At 36.7% G+C, this 23,541-nt stretch overlaps 1 pseudogene; it reads left to right on the top strand.

Moving 5' to 3' along the window:
- The first annotated feature begins 1,755 nt into the window (after positions 1-1,755).
- Positions 1,756-18,067, top strand: LOC148584495 (uncharacterized; annotated as a pseudogene).
- Positions 18,068-23,541: the final 5,474 nt, after the last annotated feature.

The following is a 23,541-nucleotide window of genomic DNA, read 5'->3' on the forward strand; positions in this document are numbered from 1 at the left end:
TTATGTCTCTTAATTGCGGGGCGATTTTGAGATAGTAACTGTACGAATTACGAAAATCCTATTTCACAATAAATTGTAGTATTTTAAGCTAGCTTTCTAAGGCCGTTTGAATCACTTCAATCCGATATTTGACCGGAGAGTTATGGTCAAAATACTAAGACGTGTGCAGAATCTGAATTTGAATCCGATCCGAAATCTTATCCAATCTGAACTTTAATCTGATTTAACCTTTTCTTGGATTTGGTTAGACTTAACCACATCATCTAGGTCTTCTCAAAGTATGCTTTCTTCCAAACTTCGTATTTTTCCCTTTAAAGCTGCAGTTTTTCTTCAATGACCTACAAAACACTAAAAACACAAAACTAACACAAAATATTAAAGAACGACACAACTAAAGGATTAACTAATGTAAATAAAGGGGTCTAAATATGCAATATTTGACACTTATCAGAGAGTTCGGCCAGAAAGTCCAAAAATTCCTAAAATGCACCTACAGCTGTAACTAGTGACCCAAAAGTCCAATGAACCTTCTAACCAGGCTATCTAAGCCTAGTTAATTATTTGCGTCACTACATTCTCTCATATAAAAATTTCATCCCCAACATTTCAGGATAAAATACCAGAAGAATAGTACTTAAAATGGGTGAAATGTTTACCTATCATCCATAGTGCCATCGGTATCGTGCTTAGTAGGGTATTGGGCTATCTCCTCCTATTCACCAACTGGCACTACCTCAAAGTCAAACAACTGCGGAAAGTCACCTCGTAAGTCGTCCAAAGCATCGTACTCGAGGTTTCCCACACTGTACCAGTCCTCATCAATATCGACACCGAAGTTGATCAACTCATAAATTGAGTAGTTTCACATGCAATCTAGATTGACAGGTATCTGTGCCATAACCATGTTGAGGAATGCAAACTCTTCTTAGTTGACTATTCTTTTACCAAAATGGGAATAGGTATACTGTCCAAATATGATTTTAAGAAAAAGAGTCATACACAATCAATTCTCAAACAAATGCGGATAACGATTCCGCATGTCCTGTTCCGCCTCCCATGATGCTTCCTTGACACCATGGTTATGCCACAGTACCTTAACGATGGGAATCGTCTTGGTACACAACACTTGCTTCTTCTAATCCATGATCTTCACAGGCTCCTTGGTGTACGTCAGCCCTTCTTGGATCTTTAATGGCTCATACTCCACCACTACGTCTGGGTTGGCAATGTATTTCCTCAACATCGAGACATGAAACACATCATGTGTCCATGCCAAATCTGGGGGTAAGGCAACCCTGTATACCAATCTCCCTGATAAGCGCCGAATGTTGCACATTCAAGCCCCTTAATTTGCATATGTTAATTCCTTAGCGTTGTTATTTGTTTGATTTGTTTGATTTTTTTTTTTTTTTTGGTGTGTTTTATTTTGATTTTGTTGAGTTTTTCACTCAGGTCCGTAGCTGCCCATCCCTGTGACTGCGATTATGCATAAATCGAGTAAGGTCAAGCGCAAGTACGCACTCTAGCACTAATTCAGCCAACTACGCTCGAGCCCTCCAAGACTGCACTCACACCCATTTGCGGCAATACACTCGAGCGCACCCTACCTTGCGATTGAGCCATCAGCAGCAATCTGCATCAAAGTTCTAGCACACCTTCTGGCCATTTGTGAGCTTTATGTTATTTTATTTATTATTTTTTTTTTGTCTTAGTTTGTTTTTATTTTTTGTTTCTGTTTTATTTTCTCTTTAGTTTATGTTAGGTCGCCGTTCTTTGTCTTTGCCATTAATTACTTGCGACCTCGACATTCAACACACTCTTAGACAACTTAGAGCCGAAAGGAATTCTAAATTGCTAAGAGCACACACTAGTGAGACCATGGGTGACCACGTGGCTTTAAGAGATCATTATCTCCCTGCCACATACACTTCCCCCACATGTCTCAGGCTACCGGACATTACGGCAGCCCACTATGAGATTAAGCCTAGCACCATACAAAGTTTACCATCTTTCTTAGGGCTTAGCAACGAAAACCCTTATGACTTCCTCAATGAGTTCTTAGCAATCTGTTTATTAAATGCTAAAATATTCATATTTTTAGCCCTTAACTTACATGTTTTAATCCTTTAGTTTTAGTTAATTCATGCCATTTTAGTTCCTTTATGTGTTCTCCTTGTTTTTGTAGGCTTTTGAAAGAAAATGAAGTAAATTTCAAAGATTTGGGCTCAAAGAGAGAAAATGAGAAAAATTGGAGCCCTTCATAGTGCGACCGATCCCAGGCTCCCTACGATCGAGCGCACTACTAGAGAAGACAAAGCCTGAAGCGGCCATGTGCGATCGAGTGCACACGGGTTGTGATCGATCGCACCCATGCGTAGGTGACACATCAAGAGTGCGGCCAGATTGTAATTCTTTCTATATTAGGGTTTTCCAACTCCCAATTGTGGAGAAAAACCCTACGAATTTCCTAGGTTTACTAGTGCAACAAGGACTTCTAAAGCCTATAAATAGACCTCTTAGCCTCTAGGAATAAGGTGTGGAGAAATGAGGCACAAGTTCTGGAAAGGAACTGAAGGCTGAATCAAAAGGAGTTTGGGTTTTCTTCTCTTCCACCTTTTATTTTTTATTATGTAGTTTATATTTTATTTAGGGCTAGATTGAAGCCCTAACCGTGTCTATTTATGATTGCAATATTGGCACCTTTGCTACAATTATATTTTGGTGTGTTTAACTTGATTAATACATGTTATTTTGTATTCCTCATATGTGTGTGCCTGATTAACACATGCATGTGGCATGCACTAATTAGTTAAACCAATTTGGATGACCGAGTCCTGGGTTTAATAAAAGTAACAAAAGAAATCCACACCAGGTTCTTGGGTTAATCAACATGGGGAATCAGGAGTATACATCCATGCCCTAGGCCTCATGTGTTTGTCACTTTCCATAGATTTATGCTTTCTTAAAGAACAACTTAATATACACCCATGCTAAATCCTTTAAGAAAGAAAAGAGTTAGAGCATACACTCATGCCTAACTCGTTGCTTAGGGAGATCAATAGCTTAAGGAGTATACACCCATGCCCTTAGGTTGGCAAACATTAATTATACCAGTATAATTGGCGTATTAGCATATTGTTATCTTAATTAGTCGGATTAGTGATGGATATCAAAACCCGAATCCTTTTTAATTTTAGTTTATCGTTTATTTTATTTCTTTATATTAAATTCAATCGTGACAATCGAATTTTATTTGTTTAATTAAATAGGAAATTACTTCTAAACATAATTTACCAATCCTCGTGAGAATGACCCCGTACTTGCACTCTATACTACTATGTTGACCTCGTGCACTTGCGGGTAAAACATACAATTATTTGCCTATTAATTTAGGTAGGTAATTGTGACAACAAGTTTTTGACGCTGTTGCTGGGGATTAAAGCAAATTTTGTTTAGAATTAATTTCCCTTAGTTTTGTTGTTTTGATTTTTAATTTTTAATTTTGTTTTATGAAAAATCAAAAATATTTTCCGTTTTTCTTAATTTTTCTGGTCTCTGTTTCAATTTGCGGACCTGCATTCCGTTACTGCGATCGAGCGTAGGCCGAGTGCGATCGAGCGTAGTTCCAGGGAGCATCCAAACCGCAATACTGAAGCAGCTAATTTCAATTTTGCCTTTATTTTTTTTAATTTATTGTTTATATTTTAATTTATTTATTATTTATTTGCTTTATTTTCTGTTATGATTATTTTAATTTTTAATTATGTTTTATCAAAAAAAAAAAAATGTAAAAATATTTTTTAGATTTCCAATTACTTCTCTATTCTATTTTGTTTCAGTTAGCACCCGACATTCTATTACTACGATTGAGCGCACTAAACCTGTGATCGAGCGCAGTTCCAGAGGACTTCCGCACAGTGGTACTGAAGCTGCTATGACTTCAAGGGAAAACTCTTTTTATGCAAGGTCGTCAATCTCAAGCCTCAACCATCTTTCCACTTGATCCAGAAATTGAGAGGACCATTTGACAAAGGCATAAAGAGAATTCTGACACAGAAGAAGAAGAAGAAGAAGAAGTTAAGGAAACAATGCAAGAGCTGCCAGAAAGTCCGCAACCAGTGTGAAGGCCCATGAAGTAGGTTTTCATCTCGAAAAACCTCAACCTGCCGTCATGCATAGCCTACCAACCTGCGGTAGAAGGCAATTACTACATATCCCCACAAATACTGAATGCCTTGACTCACTTTAGAGGCACAGCTAGGAGGATCCAAACATGCACCTCAGGGAGTTTTTGATCTCTGCAAGCTTCAACATGTTCAAGGCCTAACTCCAGAGAGGCTCAGGTTAGTCTTATTCCATTTTTCTTTAAAAGACAATGCTAAGTTGTGGTATAATTCTTTGCCTGCAGAATCTATTCATACTTGGGAAGAGTTGTCTAGCAAGTTCCTAAAGAAGTTCTTCCCCCCTCAAAAGAGAAGGCAACTTAGAAGGGAGATTCAATCATTCCAACAAAGAGATGGAGATTTGTTCTTTGAAGCGTGGGATCACTTCAATACACTGCTTCTAAGTGTCCACATCACAACATGCCTCAAGATGATCAGGTACAAGCCTTTTATGAAGGTTTAAATGATATTAACAATGGTATTATTGATTCAGCTTGTGGAGGTGTGCTGATGGAAAAGAGTAGTGAGGAAGCAATAGAGCTCTTTGAGACATTAAGTGAACACTCCCAACAATTCTCATCCAAAGGGAGGCAAGGAGTAAAGAGCAAGGGCATGTATGAAGTGAATCTGAGTGGTGGACCCCAAATCAGATGGCTGTTGTGGAACGAAAACTGGATATGATTGTCAAAGCCATGAGCACTCAGAACGTCTCAACTAGTCAACAAGCCATGCAACCTCAGGTATGTGCTTTATGTTCTCATCACGCTACTGAGACTTGCCCCATTTACTCATCTACAGATAAAGAGCAAGTAAATTATGTGGGACAAAACAACTATCCTCCCAAGAATAATCCCTACTCCAACACCTACAATCCAGGGTGGCGAAACCACCCCAATTTCTCATGGAATAATAGTCAGAATACTATGAACCATCAAGGGCAGCAGAGGAACTACCAACAAGCAAGCCAAACAAGCCAAGAATCAATGCCGAATGACTTGGAAAGTATGGTACGCATCTTGGCAACCACACAAAGGGAATTCATGAATGATCAAAGACAAATCATTGCAAAAACCGATCAAGCAATACAAAGAACTGAGCAAGCTATACAAAGATTGGAAGTCCAAATAGGGCAAATGGCTAAGGAGCTGAGTGAAAGGAAACAGGGTGGATTTCCATCCCAAACAATACCCAATCCTGGAGCCTCTTCTTCAAGACAGAAATAAGAGAGTGAAGGGTGAACAACCGTCTGGCTGAAGACGTTAAAATTAGCGCTCATGGGAGGCACCCCATTATCTTTTTATTTTGTTTAGTGTGTTTTCATTTAATCTTTTTTATCTTTAGTTTTGTTTCCCTTTACTTGTTTTTGTGTTTTTTTATTTTGCAGGGACAAGTGTGCTTCAATTCAAGTTTGGGGGTGTGCTATGAGCCATGCTTTCCAAGACGATGTCGTCCATATCCCGGGTACATTCTTTCCTTAATTTAGACACATTGGGGACAATGTGTCATTTAAGTTTCGGGGTATGGGCACACATGTTGTTTACACACACTTTGTCCCAGTTTCATGTTATTTGTTTGTTTGTTTGCTTATTTGAAAAAAAAAAATTATGCATGTCCATGTTAGCCCAAAAATTTTAAGTTAATCTGAAAGAATTGTGGCTTAAATTCATCAGTGAGCTTAAAATTTTGAACACATGATTTGACGAGAAAATTTGTTAATTTGATTACTTGTTTAGGACAGTTGAAAAATCAAATGTTTGATCTGATCACACAAGCACATTAGCATATAATTTATGAGGCATTGCATGAAGTCTGATGTGTGTGTTTCTGTATCTTGGGAGAATTGGATGATTTATTAGATGGACGCTTTGGCATATATATATGACGAAAATAATAATAATAATAATATATAAATAAATGATTATTGATAAGCTTTTTACTGAGTAACTGGACCTCTTGCCTCAAATCATTGAGTGTTCATGTTAAAAGGTGAAATTTTTTTTTTTGATTGATGTCATGGTTAGTTTGGTTTTGTAGCCTTTTTGACTCAAGTTAGTAGGTCCTTAGGGGTGTTTCTACACTTAATGCCCTAAAACCATTTGGTTTGGGAGTCATTGACTTAACACTCGTTACATGGGTCAATTAAAAAGCTTAAGGGAACCAAACATTGCACAACCTGACCAAAAAAAAAAAAAAAAAAAAAAAAGAGAAAGAAAAAAAAAGAAGAAATATGCCATTGTTGTTCATTCTAATAGGAATTTCGGTGAACCTTGAAATATGGAGACATTACACATTAGAAAGATTTGGAAGCCTAATAATTTTGTGCTAGTTCACTTTACACTGTTTTCAAACTTGTGATGTTTAGCAAGTCCTTTGTAAGTAATTGAACTCTAAGATTCTAATTCATTGTGAAGATGGAGTTCATCTTTTTAAGCTTGCTAATGAATGAAAATCATGATCTTAAAGTGATGCATTAATTTTTGGAATAACATGAACTGTGCATGATGTTTATAGGTAACATTTCTGGAAAACCCTCACGAGACTTCACTCATCCTCTAGGGAATTCCTAGAGGTTTAAAAGGCTTGTTGCATATGCTAAATGCAATCCTACACCCCACAAAAGATGGATTTATCTTTTTGTTTTCCGTTTTTCTATTTAGTTTTTAGTTTTGTATAACTAAGGGACTAGCAATATGTAAGTTTGGGAATGTGTTAAGTGCTAAAATATTCATATTTTTAGCCCTTAACTTACATGTTTTAATCATTTAGTTTTAGTTAATTCATGCCATTTTAGTTCCTTTATGTGTTCTCCTTGTTTTTGTAGGCTTTTGAAAGAAAATGAAGTAAATCTGGAAGATTTGGGCTCAACGAGAGAAAAGGGAAAAAATTGGAGCCCCTGACAGTGCGATCAATCGCAGGCTCCCTGCAATCGAGCACACTGCCAGAGAAGACAAAGCCTGAAGCGGCCATGTGCGATCGAGCGCACACGGGTGGCGATTGATCGCACCCGTGCATAGGTGACACATCAAGAGTGCGGCCAAATTGTAATTCTTTCCATATTAGGGTTTTCAAACTCCCACTTGTAATATGAGTAAAACCCTACGAATTTCCTAGGTTTACTAGTGCAACAAGGACTTCTAAAACCTATAAATAGACCTCTTAGCCTCTAGGAATAAAGTGCGGAGAAAAGAGGCACAAGTTCTGGAAAGGAACTGAAGGCTGAATCAAAAGGAGTTTGGGTTTTCTTCTCTTCCACCTTTTATTTTTTATTATGTAGTTTATATTTTATTTAGGGCTAGATTGAAGCCCTAATCATGTCTATTTATGATTGCAATATTGGCGCCTTTGCTACAATTATATTTTGGTGTATTTAACTTGATTAATACATGTTATCTTATATTCCTCCTATGTGTGTGCCTTATCAACATATGCATGTGGTATGGACTAGTTAGTTAAACCAATTCGGATGACCGAGTCCTAGGTTTAATAAAAGTAACAAAAGAAATCCACTCCGGGTTCTTGGGTTAATCAATATGGGGAACCGGGAGTATACACCCATGCCCTAGGCCTCATGTGTTTGTCGATTTCCATAGATTTATGCTTTCTTAAAGAACAACTTAGTATACGCCCATTCTAAATCCTTGAAGAAAGAGAAGAGTTGCAGACTTGCAGTATACACCCATGCCTAACTCGTTGCTAAGGGAGATCAATAGCTTAAGGAGTATACACTCATGCCCTTAGGTTGGCAAACATTAATTATACTAGTATAATTGGCGCATTGGCATATTGTTATCTTAATTAGTCAGATTAGTGGTGGATATCAAAACCCTAATCCTTTTTAGTTTTAGTTTATCTTTTATTTTATTTCTTTATATTAAATTCAATCGTGATAATTGAATTTTATTTGTTTAATTAAATAGGAAATTACTTCTAAACTTAATTTACCAATCCTCGTGGGAATGACCCCGTACTTGTACTCTATACTACTATGTTGACGTCGTGCACTTGCAGGTAAAACATCCAATTATTTGCCTATTAATGTAGGTTGGTAATTGTGACAACACTGTTCAACCATTAGATTGACTGGATTCATTGAGGATGCTCTAAGGATGCGTCTCTTCCCTTTCTCCCTAAAGGAAAGAGCCAAACATTGGTTTAATTCCTTGGCACCAAACTCCATTACTTCTTAAGCTGAATTGCAACAAGAATTTTTGAAGAAATACTTCCACATAGGAAAAACTAATGACATTAGGAGAGCTATCATAAGTATCTCCCAATATGAGGCCAAGCAATTCCATGAGACCTGGGAGAGACTGAGGGACCTTCTTAGTTGAGTGCTAAAATATTCATATTTTTAGCCCTTAACTTACATGTTTTAATCCTTTAGTTTTAGTTAATTTATGTTATTTTAGCTCTTTTATGTGTTTTCCTTGATTTTGTAGGTCATTGGAAAAAAAAGAAGCAATCTCAGAAGTTTTGGACTTGAAAGAGCTATTTTGGAATATGGAAGGCTCTGGTAGTGCGATCAATCGCAGGAGAGTTGCGATCGAGCGCATTACAGGCAAGGACCACAAAGCGCAAGCCACCCGCGATCGAGCGCCAGCTAGGGGTGTAAACGAGCCGAGCTTGGGTGAGCTTTGGCTATCCAGGCTCGGCTCTTTTATTTTTGGGCCAGGCTCGAGCTCGAGTCGAGCCTGACTTTGCTGTTCGAGCTCGGCTCGACATGGTTGGAACCCTGTTCGAGCTCGAGCTCGAGCTCGTCTACGTTGTTTTTTTTTTTTTTTTGGTAATTTAAGCCTAACTTTAAAAAATCCGCCCAATATTTTCTGGGCAACCAAACAAAATTGTTCCCAACCATAAAATTAGCATAACTTTAAGAAATTCGCGCAATATTTTCTGGGCAACCAAACAAACACATCAAACGGCAAGGAATCTCACATTTACAAGGAATCTCGACCCACCCAAAATTGATCCCAACCATAAAATTAGCCTAACTTTAAGAAATCCGCCGAATATTTTCTGGGCAACCAAACAAACACATCAAATGGCAAAACCCCAAACCACCCACCACCCAAGAAAAAAACGGAGAAAAAATAACCCAAAAAGAAAAGAAAAACCCACAAATCTTATCACCTCCTCCGCCTCCGATCTGCGGCGTACTGCGAGAGTGAAACGTTCTCCGAGAGCGGCGTGGACAGCAGGGTTGGCAGCGGCAAGTTCCTGGAAACCAGGCACGAGCCGTTCAGCTTCAGCCAGGCGTCGAGGCGTGCGGTGGTGGTGGTGGATGCTGTTGGGGGCACTGGGAGAGTGGTAGGAGCGGCAACAGAGCAAGGAGGCGAGGAGGATGGTGGAGAGTCTGTGAGAGGAGAGTCGAGAGAATGGAGAGACCTGTCGAGAGAATGGAGAGATCTGATAGATTTAGGTTAAATTTGGGTTCTCTAATTTACAACCGTTGGATTTGGAAAAATAATTAAATTTTAAATATTAACGGTTGGATTCGTTTTACCAAAAACTTATCCCATGTGGCTGTGTCTACTTAGATCTGATGTGCTTGTTTAATATGATCCATTGATCATATATACGTTTTCAACATTTAATATTACTCGTCAGATTAGATCAAACAAAGCAAGTTTACGGTGTCTCTGTTACACCATATACATTCTTCTTAGTAAATGCTTGATAGTTGTCCTCCATTAATATCATCCAACGGCTATTAGATCATCAAAATATTTTGGACGGCTACGATTACACTTATATACCATATATTAAATTCAAATTCAAGTAAATTATTAAATTCAATAAAAAATTCAAAATTCAAAATTTAGAAATTAGGAATAAAAATTGTGTTATGTAGTATTATTTAGGATCAGTTTGTTATTTCAATTTTAATAATTACAATTTTAAATTTTGTGTTTTTTTCAATCGCGTATTTTTTTTTCTTCTTATTTTAGATTAAGTATTTTTTAAATTACAACGCAAACCGCTTTATGTCACACACTAATCACTATTATCATATTACATATAGTATTATTTAGTTAATATGTTAAAATGTTAATGCTTAACACGGGTCAAGTATATAATGTCAATATTAATATATATTGTATCTTATATGTAAACATTTATATACTTATATGGTTATATGATTGTATGATTATCTAATTTATATGGGTAATGGGTCAATGTTAATTGTTATAACTTATATACTTATATTATATGTCTCATTATCACGATTCATGATATATGATTTAAATTCAAATTGTAAGTTTTTACTTACCGTAAATTGTGATTATAATATATAAATTATAAGAAACACATTAGTTACTTAATTATTAATCATTTAATCTAATAGTAATACTCAAACTCTAAGTAATAAATTCATATGATCTAATGGTCGTACACTCATACTTAAATTTTATGATCATATTATCTCACAATTAATATTAATATTAACTTAGATCTAAGATCATGTGATACATCATATATGTTTTATAAGAATAAAGTATATAATTATAATGTATTGATTAAATAACACAATAATTTATGCAGATATACCATATGATTATATAATGATTAATGATTATGTGATATATACGATTCCAATTTCCAAAGTATAAACTATCTAATTATAATATTTGTATTAAATGACACAATAACTTGTGCGGTTGTACTATATGATTATATCATATAATAAAATAATTAATGATAATATCATTCATATATATATATATATATATATATATATATATATATATATATATATATATATATTTCTTATATGTTTTTATATTAATATATACATATATTATATATATAATATATACACACATATGCATAAATAACAAAAAAAAAAAAACAAAGGTATATATTATTGAGTAAATGAGTAATGTTGATTATATATTGTTATTTGTTACTTAATAAAAAATATACGAGCTGAGCTTAATAAGCGAGGCGAGCCTTTTACGAGCCGAGCTCACGAGTTAGCTGAGTCGAGCCGAGCTTGCTTCGTTTAATATTCGAGCTAGGATTTGTGTTCACGAAGTGCTTCATTTAATATTCGAGTCGAGCACGAGCCGAGCTTATGCGAGCCGAGCCCGAGCTTGCTCGCGAGACGCTTCGCTCACTTAACAGCCCTAGCGCCAGCACAAAGATGATCAATCGCAGACCTGCGATTGATCGCACACAGGCTGCGATCGAGCGCACCTGTGCGTGATGGGCAAGTCAGCCACCAACCTTGTTATGGAAAGTGCAACTTTTAGGGTTTTGTAACTTAGTGCGAACTAGAGTTCAAACCCTGTGATTTTTAGGGTTTCTAGAGTATTCCTAAGGCCTATAAATAGATTCTTAAGCCTCTAGAATAGACGTACTTTCCAAGGAAAAGAATTGGAGCTCTTCAAGTTCAAGTTTCAGGTTAATTCTTTTTCTTTATTTATGAAGATGTTTAACATCAAATTTATGTATAACTAATTTATTTAGTAGGGCTAGATTGAAGCCCTAGTTATTTTTAATTAATATTCAATAGTGGCGCCTTTGTGATGATCATGTTGTGGTATTTAACATGATTAATTCCTGCTTTCATGAATTCCTCATATGTGTGTGCCTGATCAACATATGCATGTGGTATGGACTAGTTAGTTAAATCAATTTGGATGACCGAGTCCTGAGTTTAATAAAAGTAACAAAAAAAATCCACACTGAGTTCTTGGGTTAATCAACATGAGGAACCAAGAGTAGACACCCATGCCCTAGGCCTCATGTGTTTGTCGATTTCCATAGTTTCATGCTTTCTTAAAGAACAACTTAGTAGACACCCATGCTAAATCCTTTAAGAAAGAAAAGAATTAGAGTAGACACCCATGCCTAATTCATTGCTTAGGAAAATCAATAGTTTAAGGAGTAGACACCTATGCCCTTAGGTTGACAAACATTAGATATTCATAACATGAGCAAAGCATTGACATATTGATATATTATCTAAATATAATTTGTGGTGGATATCAAAGCTCCACCTTTTTACTATTATCAAATCAAAAACCAATCTTTGTTTGTTTTACTTTTTGGAATTTATTTTGGACAAAATTTAGCAATCCTCGTGGGAAGGACCCCGTACTTGCACCCTATACTACTATGTTGACCTCGTGCAGTTGCGGGTAAAACATACAATTATTTGCTTATTAATTTAAGTAGATACTTGTAACAACAAGTTTTTGGCACCATTGCCGGAGATTGCGGCAGATTTTGTTTAGAATTAATTTCCTTTAGTTGTGTTATTTTAATTTTAAATTTTAAATTTTGGTTTTTCCTTTAATTTATTTTTGTTTTAAAGTTTTATATTTTTCTAGTTTTTTCTGGAATTCCTGTTTTGCCTCTGGAGGTGCGATCGATCGCACATCCAGAGAGCAGTACAATTACTGTACTAATTATAGACCTGATTTTTTCTTTTATTTCGTGCAGGGTTAGTTGAGTCTGCATCTTTGTAAGCTTTATTTTCAATTTTGTTTTTACTCTCCCTTTTTAATTTTGACTTTTTGGTATTTTTAATTTCACACATGTGGAAAGGCCTTCCAACACCCCATGGACCATGTTTTTTATGCCATGACCCTTATTACCATGTTAGAGAATGTCTTAAAATGAGACAAATTTCTAACAAATTTAATGGGCATAAGAACAAATCGTTCTCTAGACCGGGGAACGACCGCTATTTTGATTCCTGTAACCCAACATGGAGCCAACAGTCCAATCTCTCTTGGCAAGCTCAAGGTCCCAGAATTCATGCTCAACAATCTCATGGACTGCAACATCACTCATCTTTGCAATTCTTTGATCATGCATATTCCTCTCAATCAGCTGCACAACAGCAATGTCAGGCTGAACCACCTTCTCTTATAGATATGATAAATACATTGATTAAGACTACACAACAATCATCTGAGGAGATGAAGGCCTACTTCAAACCGAAAGGCAATAGTCTTAAAGAAGAAGAAACATATCAAGAGGAGCCATCTCCCATATTTGATCATTTGGATTCTTCTCTACATCAACAAGAACCACCTCCTCCAAAAAGGTCTACCTTAGAAGAAGCAGTTGCTGCTTTAGAAAAACAGTATGCTGACTTTACAAAACATGCATCTGCTCATCTTAACCGCATGGAGGAAAGAGAGCAATCATTTGAATGGATGGAGGCCCACCTCAAGCAAAAATCAGATACACTTAAAGAAGAAGAAGAGTGTCAAAGTCAGTTGGTGGCCAATCCTAATGAGCATTACATGGAGGAAGAATGCACCTACTATCACGCTTAAGCTGTCACATTGAGGAGTGAAGACGTGGTTGAAAATCCAATGGAAGAGGGAAAGGAGGAGCAAACTGACGTTCCACAGGAGCCACATTAGGAAAAAGAAGAGAGCACTAATATTTTTTCAACATTGGCTCTTATTCCTGAAACACCAAGAGGCCAAGAGAGAAGTCTGTTAGAGCGACCACATGAGTAAATTAAGGACATCAAGATAGAGAAGCTTTCTGAGTTTTCTTCCTATTTTATTCTAGTTCATTCCCTTTGGTGCAAGAGAAAGAAAGATTAGTGCTTCAAATTTAAAGTACCACCGTCTGACTAAAGACGTTAAACTTAGCGCTCATGGGAGGCACCCCATAGTTTATCCTTTTATTTTCTTTTGTTTTAGTGTGTTTTTAGTTTTTTTTTTTTTTTTTTTTTAATCTCTAGTTCTGTTTCCTTTTACTTGTTTTTGTTTTTTTTTTTTATTATTATTTTATTTTGTAGGCACAAGTGTGCTTCGATTCAAGTTTGGGGGTGTGCTATGAGCCATGCTTTCCAACACACTGTCGTCCATCTCCCGGGTACATTCTTTTCTTAATTTAGACACATTGAGGACAATGTGTCATTTAAGTTTGGGGATATGGGAACACAAGTTGTTTACACACACTTTGTCCCAATTTCATGTTATTTCTTTTGTTTGTTGTTTGTTTATTTATTTATTTTATGCATGTTCATGTTTGCCCTTAAATTTTAGGATAATCTGAAAGAATTGTGGCTTGAATTTATTAGTGAACTTAGAATTTGAACACATGATCTGATGAGTGAATTTGTTTGTTAGATTACTTGCTTAGGACAGTTGAAAAATCACATGTTTGATCTGATCACACCAGCACATTAGCACATAATTGCGAGGTATGACAAGAAGTCTGGTGTCTATGTTTTTGTATCTTGGGTGAATTGGATGACTTATTAGATGGATACCTTGGCATGTATTGAATGAAAAATAAATAAATAAGTGATCATTGATAAGCTTTTCACTGAGTAATTTGACCTTTTGCCTCAAAGCATTGAGTGTTCACGTCAAAAGGTGAAATTTTTTGATTTGATTGACGTCATGGTTAGTTTGGTTATGTAGCCTTTTTGACTCGAGTTAGTAGGTCCTTAGGGGTGTCTCTACACCTAATGCCCTAAAACCATCTGGTTTGGGAGTCATTGTCTTAACACTCGTTACATGGGTTAATTAGAAAGCTTAAGGGAATCAAACATTGCACAACCTGACAAAAAAATAAAAAATAAAAAATAGAAGAAAGAAGAAGAAGAAATATGCCATTGTTGTTCATTCTAATAAGGATTTCAGTGAACTTTGAGATATGAAGACATTGCACATTGGAAATACTTGGAAGCCTCATAATTTTGTGCTAGTTCACTTTACACTGTTTTCAAATTTGTGATGTGTTAGCATGTCCTTTGTAAGTAATTGAACTTTGAGATTCCAATTCATTGTGAAGATGGAGTTCATATTTTTAAGCTTGCTAATGAATGAAAACCATGATCTTGAAGTGATACCTTAATTTTTGGAATAACATGAACTGTGCATGATGTTTGTGGGTAACATTTATGGAAAACCCTCACGAGACTTCACTCGTCCTCTAGGAAATTCCTAGGGGTTTAAAAGGCTTGTTGCATACTCTAAATGCAATCGTACATCCTGTGAAAGATGGATTTATCTTTTTGTTTTCTGTTTTTCATTTTGTTTTTAGTTTTGTATTGCTAAGGGACTAGCAATATGTAAGTTTGGGGGTGTGTTAAGTGCTAAAATATTCATATTTTTAGCCCTTAACTTACATGTTTTAATCCTTTAGTTTTAGTTAATTTATGTCATTTTAGCTCTTTTATGTGTTTTCCTTAATTTTGTAGGTCATTGGAAGAAAAAGAAGCAATCTCAGAAGTTTTAGACTTAAAAGAGCTATTTTAGAATATGGAAGACTCTGGTAGTGCGATCAATCATAGGGGAGCTGCAATCGAGCGCACTACAGGCGAGGACCACAAAGCGCAAGGCACCCGCGATCGAGCGCCAGCACAAAGAGGATCGATCGCTGACCTGCGATTGATCGCACACGGGCTGCGATCGAGCGCACCTGTGCGTGATGGGCAAGTCAGCCGCCAGCCCTGTTATGGAAAGTACAACTTTTAGAGTTTTGAAACTTAGTGCGAACTAGGGTTCAAGCCCTGTGATTTTTAGGGCTTCTAGAGTATTCCTAAGGCCTATAAATAGACCCTTAAGCCTCTAGAATAGACACACTTTCCAAGGAGTATAATTGGAGCTCTTTAAGTTCAAGTTTCAGGTTTATTCTTTTCATTTCTTTTATTTTATTTTATGAAGATGTTTAACATCAAATTTTTGTATAACTAATTTATTTAGTAGGACTAGATTGAAGCCCTAGTTATGTTTAGTTAATATTCAATGTTGGTGCCTTTGTGATGATCATGTTGTGGTATTTAACTTGATTAATTCCTGCTTTCATGAATTCCTCATATGTGTGTGCCTGATCAACATATGCATGTGGTATGGACTAGTTAGATAAATCAATTTGGATGACCAAGTCCTGGGTTTAATAAAAGTAACAAAAGAAATCCACACCGAGTTCTTGAGTTAATCAACATGGGGAACCGAGGGTAGACACCCATGCTCTAGGCCTCATGTGTTTGTCGATTTCCACAGTTTTATGCTTTCTTAAAGAACAACTTAATAGACACCCATGCTAAATCTTTTAAGAAAGAAAAGAATTAGAGTAGACACCCATGCCTAATTCGCTGCTTAGGGAAATCAATAGCTTAAGGAATAGACACTCATGCCCTTAGGTTGACAAACATTAGATATTCATAACATGATCAAAGCATTGGCATATTTATATATTATCTAAATATAATTAGTGGTGGATATCAAAACCCTACCTTTTTATTATTATCAAATCAAAAACCAATCTTTGTTTGTTTTACTTTTTGGAATTTATTTTAGACAAAATTTAGCAATCCTCATAGGAATGACCCTGTACTTGCACCCTATACTACTTTGTTGACCTCGTGCACTTGCGGGTAAAACATACAATTATTTGCTTATTAATTTAAGTAGATACTTGTAACAACACCACGCTGTCCCAAAATGGCAGCTAGTGTAAAATTTTTATGATGGCTTGACCGAGCCTCATAGACAAATGGTAGATGCATCCTGTGGGGGGACATTTATGTTGAAGAGTGAGGATGAAGCATGGGCCTTATTTGAAAATTTAAGCAGCAATTCAATTCATCATGCTTCCACTAGACGTAGGGTACCTGCACCTAAAGCACCAAAGGCCGAAGGTCTTTTTTAGGTAGGAAATTTTGATGTAGCCACCCAAGTAGTTGAGGCTATCACCAAGAAGCTAGATCAAATGACGACTGCTGGTTTTGCTCCTAAAATTGCTCACATGCACACACCACATGAATCATGCCCATTTTGTTCCTGTCCTATGCATCATGTAAATGACTGCCCTACTGCTGGAAATTATACTGATGTTGCTAATGAGCAAGTTAATGCAACTTTCTCCAGACCGGGTAATGATCTGTATTCCAATACCTACAACCCGGGGTGGAGAAATTATCCCAACTTCTCATGGAAGAATCCAAATTCAGGCAACTCAGCCCCAGGGCCACACAATCAAGCTCAATCCAACAGGCAGCCCTATCAACCTCATTCCACTTATCGGCCTCGACAGCAGTAATACTAGGCCGCACCATCTTCTCGATCAGGTTTCGACTTCCAAGATCAAATATTGAAAAGTCAAGATCACCTGTTGAAAATTGTGAGCGAGATAAGTCAGTCCGTGAAATCTTAACAGAAGACAGTGAACTCACACTCCCAATCCATTGCCAAGCTAGAAGCTCAAGTCGAACAACTTGCCAAAGCCCTCAACAAGAGGGGTGAAGGAACGCTTTGAAGTCAGCCAGTGACCAACCCTAGGGGACTATACATGGTAGAAGGAAGCACATCTGATCTGGAGCAAGTTCAAGCCATCACCACATTGCGAAGTGAAAGACTGGTTGACAATCATGTCGAAGAAAAGAAGGATGAGCAAATTGAGGCCCCATAGAATCGGCATCAGGACAAGGGTAAACAAGTAAGCATCGAGGCATCTTCATCATCTGCCCCCACTCCTGAGGTACCATATGAGCCTAAGGTCCCATTCCTAGAGCGGCTTAAGGCACTCTCCCACTTCGAGAAACAAGGAGAGAAGATACCAGACATGATGGAAACCTTCAAGCAGGTTCAAATCAACATCCCACTCCTTGATGCCATCAAACAAATTCCAGCCTATGCAAAATTTCTCAAGGACTTGTGCACTCAAAAGAGGAAGAATTGGAAGCACATTCCCAAGAAGGTCATTCTCACTGAGCAAGTAAGGTCTCTGATTCAGCATAACACTCCTCCAAAGTTCAAAGACCTTGGAGCGCCTACAATTTCGTGCGTCATCAGAAACACTGAGATTGAGAGAGCTCTCCTCGACTTAGGAACTGGTGTTAGTTTGCTTCGATACTTGGTATAGCAGAAACTGAGCCTAGGGGAATTGAAACTGACAAGTACTGTCTTGCAATTGGTTGACAACTCGATCAAGAAACCTCCTGGGATTGTGGAAGATGTCATTATCAAGGTGGATAAGTTCTACTATCCAGTTGACTTTAAAGTTCAGGACACAGAACTGGTCTTAAATCCATAGAAGCAGATTCCTGTCATCCTTGGGCGTCCTTTCCTCGCCACAACCAATGCATGCATCAATTGCCGGACTAGAGTAATGAAGATCTCTTTTGAAAATATGAAGATCAGATTGAATATCTTCAATGCCTTCCAAAATGTGCCTGATCAGAATGCATGTTTTTTCTTGGATGACATTGGAGAAACAGTTGAAGACCCACCTCCTGATCCTCTATCTAGAGCCCCATCATGGAGAAACCCACTGGAGCCTATGCCTCTCACTTCAAGTACTCCACCACCTGATGACAACCCCACAAGGGACATATTTCATTCAGAGGTTGCTGAAGTGGATTTCATTGGGGTGGAAAAGTTTTTGACAACTCCCATTGAGACAAGAGGTTGATCATGAAACGAGTACGGGACAAACACCCTAAACATTGTCATGGGGAGCATCAAGACCTATTAGCTGAGAGAAGTAGTTTCGGGATGTTAAGAGGAATTCTCTTCCTTGTGGAGTGCTACATGATGATAAAGAAGAAGGGATGGAAGAGCTTGCTTGGACTTTTGAAGGATCGAGGTAAGATCCTTCAGAACTCGTACTTCAATTGAGAAATACCTCATAGGATCGAGTGCAGGCCCTATGCGCTCGATTCCTCACTTCACCAGGGTACATGATCTCCATCCAGGTTTATTTTATCCATTGTTGCTTCATTATTTGATTATATTTTTACAACAATGTATGCACTTGATTAGTATTTGGTTGGAGTATCACATTTTTTTTAGGACATGTGTTTTTGCATTCAAGTTTGGGGGTATAATATGCCCATATCCGCTCATTTAGGTATTGCTATACTCTTGATCTTATTTTTTAGTTCTATACATACATTGGGGGCAATGTATGATTCAAGCTCGGGGGTTTGGAAAAACAAAACACGGTTCATTTTTGTTGTTATGTCATTCTTAAGCATATGGTTGAGCTTTGATTCTAGTTTAAATTTCATTGATAGGCTTAAAGTTATGAACACATGATCATATGACTTAGGAATTTTGAGTCTTGTTACTTACTTTTGGCAACATGAGATGCTTCTTGTTTCAATTTAAATCTATCTTGAGCACACTAGCACATGTCTATGAGGTATGAATTTTGAAACCAATTGTGTTCGTTTTCAATGTCTTGAATTCTGTTGGGTGACATATTGGATGAATAACTTTGGCATGCTATATATACATATAAAATCGAGTTTGACTTTTTCGCTAAGTAACCGGACCTCTTGCCTCATTAAGCAGTGAGTGTTCGCGTCAAAAAGTGCAATTTTTTTGGTTGATTAATAAAATGGCTAGCTTAGCTTTGTAGCCTTTTTGACTCGAGTTAGTAAGTTCTTAGGGGTGTCTTTACACCTAATGCCCTAAAGCCATTTGGTTTGGGAGTCATTGGCCTAACACTCGATACATGGGTCAATTAGAAAGCTTAAGGGAGCTAAGCATTCCAAAGCTTTAAAAAAAAAAATATGCCGTGGTTGTTTCATTTGATATGAACTCTAATAAATTCTGAGATGTTGATTCATTCATATTGAAATTATTTTGAAGCTTCATGATTATGTGTTGGTTCACTTTGCACTTACTGAAATTTGTGTATCTCAATCTGCCATTTGTAAGTGATTTGACTTGTAAATTCCTTGAAATTTTGAAGATGAAGTTTATAATTTTAAGCTTGCTAATGAATGAGAACCATTATTTTGTTGATGCTTTATCCTTTTGAATGACATAATGATGATAATGTTTATGGGTATCATTCCTAGAAAACCCTCGTGAGACTTCACTCATCCTCTAGGGAATGCCTAGGGGTTTAAAAGGCTTGTTGCTAAGGGACTCGCAATATGTAAGTTTGGGGGTGTAATAAGCGCCGAATGTTGCATATTCAAGCCCTTTAATTTGCATATGTTAATTCCTTAGCGTTGTTATTTGTTTGATTTTGATTTGTTTTTTTGTTTTCAGGTGTTTAATAAAGATACAAGAAAATCATTGATTTAGGGCTCAAAATGCATTTCAAGTACAGTAGAAAAATACTGTAGCGGGTTACTGTAGCCACAGTACGCTCAAGTGCAGCTACAGTGCGCTCGAGCACATATGGGCGGCAGAGACAAAAAAGAGACCGAAATTGATAAAGCAAGTTTGTTTAGGTCTCCCAATCCGCTGGGAGACTGAATTACTATTTTTCTGGGATTCTTAGGGCTTGTAGGGTTTTCCTAATCCCTATAAATAGGCCTCTAAATATTGTAAACAGACACACTACTTCCTAGAGCTAGAAATCAGAAAATTGTCTTTGGAGCTTAGAAGATCGTGAGCAGCTAATCCCCTTCGTGGGGTGTTAATATAACTCTATTCAAGCACAATAGTTTGATTGTATTTAATTTCTAGATTTTCAATTTATGCATGTTGATTGTATAACTATGAGAATTGCTACAATTGATTTTTGTTCTTCATATTAAATGCAATTATTCTTAAATTCCAAAATCAATATTTGTGAAATTCTTCTCATGTCTTAGAAAGTATTTTACTTTTATTGATATCAAATCATTCTTGTTTTCAATGATTATGAGGATGATGGTTAAACAATGGGTTTAATTGACATATGATCACTAGGATTTGATCGGCCATGCTTAGGGAAGACAGATTGTACTACACCCTAGTTTAGTGTAATTTAGGTAGACAGTCCGTACCAACCAAAGATGGATTACACTTATTCATTGATTGTATGTATCATGTTAAAGAATTTGATAATTTATACCTAGGGAAGACGGGTCGTACCGCCTCTTAATGGTTAGGTGGACGATCCGTGCCAACCGAAGATAGATTAGGCTTATTCGTTAATAAGTTAGTTTCTTGTTTATTTATGACATGCATAGAATGAATTTCTGGGATTAATTATGATTAACCATTGTTGTGCGGATAGAGGTGAAGTCAATACCTTACACTCTCTTTTATTTTAAATCTATTTTATTTTCATGCACTTTAGTTTTAAAGAAAATCAAATCAAATATCTTTTTAATTAAATTAATTTCAATCTTTCGAATTTGATAACAAAACCCCTGTAATCCTTGAGGTTCGACACCCTCTCTATAGCCCTATCCTACGGAATTCGTCCTATTGCGAGTGGTAATTTTATAATTGATATTTTTGGTCATAAAAATACAACATCACTCCCCAACCTCTAAGTGACTTCAAAAGGCCCAATAAATCGAGAGCTAAGTTTCCCCTTCTTCCCGAATCGCATGACTCCCCTCATAGGTAATATCTTGAGGAACACATGATCCCTAACTTCGAAGTCCAATGGTCATCTCCGATTATCGGCAGAACTCTTCTACCGACTTTGGGCTGCACTTATCCTTTGTCTGATGGTAACCACTTTGTCGTGAGTATATTGAAACAATTTAGGTCCCAACATCTGCCTCTCACCAACGTTGTCCCAATACAAGGGCGATTGACACTTTCGTCAATAAAGTGCTTCATAAGGTGGCATGCCAATAGTCGCCTTGTAGCTGTTTTTGTAAGCAAACTCGATCAAAGGTAGGTATTGAATCCAACTACCTTTGAAGTCCAACACTCAAGCTCGTAACATGTCCTCCAGGATTTGGTTAGTCCGCTCTGACTGGCCATCAGTTTATGGGTGAAAAGCAGTGCTAAACTTCAACTCTGTCCCCATCTCCTTCTGTAGGCTCTGCCAGAACCTTAAGGTAAATGGGGAGTCTCTATCTGAAACAATCGCTGATGGTACTCCATGTAATCGGACTATATTCTGAACATATAGCCTTGACAACTTGTCCATTGGGTCCTTAACCTTGATGGGAATAAGTGAGCACTCTTTGTGAGACGATCAACCACTACCTAGATGGAATCCTCTCAAGTAGGTGCTTTAGGTAGCCCCATGAAAGAAATCCAAGGCGACCTTGTCCCATTTCCATTTAAGCGCATGCAACAGGTTGGACGTCCCTGCCGATCGTTGATGTTCTGCATTCACTTGTTGGTAGGTTGGGCATTGTTCCATATACCTCGCAATGTCCCACTTCATATTTTCCCACCACTATGTCCCCTTCACGTCCTTGTACATTTTGGCATTCCTAGGGTATACAGTATACGAGGAACGAGGCTCATAATCTCCTTCCTCAGTCCTCCGCCCTTCAGCACACATACTTGTTTAAAATGGGTGAGTAACCCATCCTCCTTAAGGCAAAATGTAACGACCTAGATTTTAAAACTCTTATTTAAATAATATTAAATTGATTAAAAGAATAATCGATAAATTAGAACAATGATATGTGGATTAATGATACTAAATAACTATTTAGTGTTAAAGGTGTATTACATTGATTTTTGACCTCTTTTGTATATCACTTAAATTCTAAAATTTAGCTTCACTAATATGTTTATGGGCATATTTAAACCCAATCTAGTAAATAAATTATTTATATTGGTGTTTAGTGAAATCAGAAATTAATTTGAAGCTTTTCAGTTTTTAGACAAAAAAATAGTATCTTAATTTTCATACTATCTAATGAGATTAAAACTGCTAAAAAAAGATACCAAGGCTAGCCGCCTTTGTAGAAAGCTTAAGGTCTTCTAGTAATGAGGGTTATGAGAAATATCATGATAATAATCATTTAATAAGGCAAGTGGCCAAGTGAGAATACAAGTAGTTAGAGTCTAAATTGAATTAGAAACTTTGTACAGGCCAAAAACAGAGTCAAACAAACTCGGATGAAGTTGAACCAAGAATATAAAATGTTTGTCTTGGAGTTCTCTATCGACTCTCAAAATTTCATGTCAATCAGAGTATGTTGGACATCAAAAAATGGATCGGGATACACTGCCTTCATTTTGGACGAAAATACTAATTGGTATAGATCATGAAATATGGACTAGGTTCATTCTTTTGGTTAAATCCATCTCAACCCTTGGATCAAAAGTGTAAAAGTAAATCCTAGCCATTCATTCTCTTATAAATAGAAGCCTAAGTTAATTCATTTTCACTTGAGCTTTCCATTTACAATCTTACAACAAAATAAAAATTGCTTGCTCCTCCTTTCATTTTATTTCTTAGTTCTAAGTCCAATACCATATAGTCTAGATCTTACTTGTAGTGTTCTAGTGTTTTTATTTTTCTAAACTAGCTACCTAGAGAAGATTTGGTGGAGTTTTACTTCTAAGGATTATTGGGTAAGTGTTTCTTGTATAAAAATCATGATTTATTGCTTGTATCACTTGTTCTCTTTTAATTGTTTAAGACCCAATAAGCGTATGATGTAAAATAGAGTAATGGATACAAGTGAATTAATAATAACGAGTTAATAGACAAAATCAATTAAGGGCTTATGATATTATATATA

Source organism: Corylus avellana, chromosome 7 (assembly GCF_965113065.1).
Source record: "Corylus avellana chromosome 7, dhCorAvel1.hap1.2, whole genome shotgun sequence".
NCBI classification, from domain to species: Eukaryota; Viridiplantae; Streptophyta; class Magnoliopsida; order Fagales; family Betulaceae; genus Corylus; species Corylus avellana.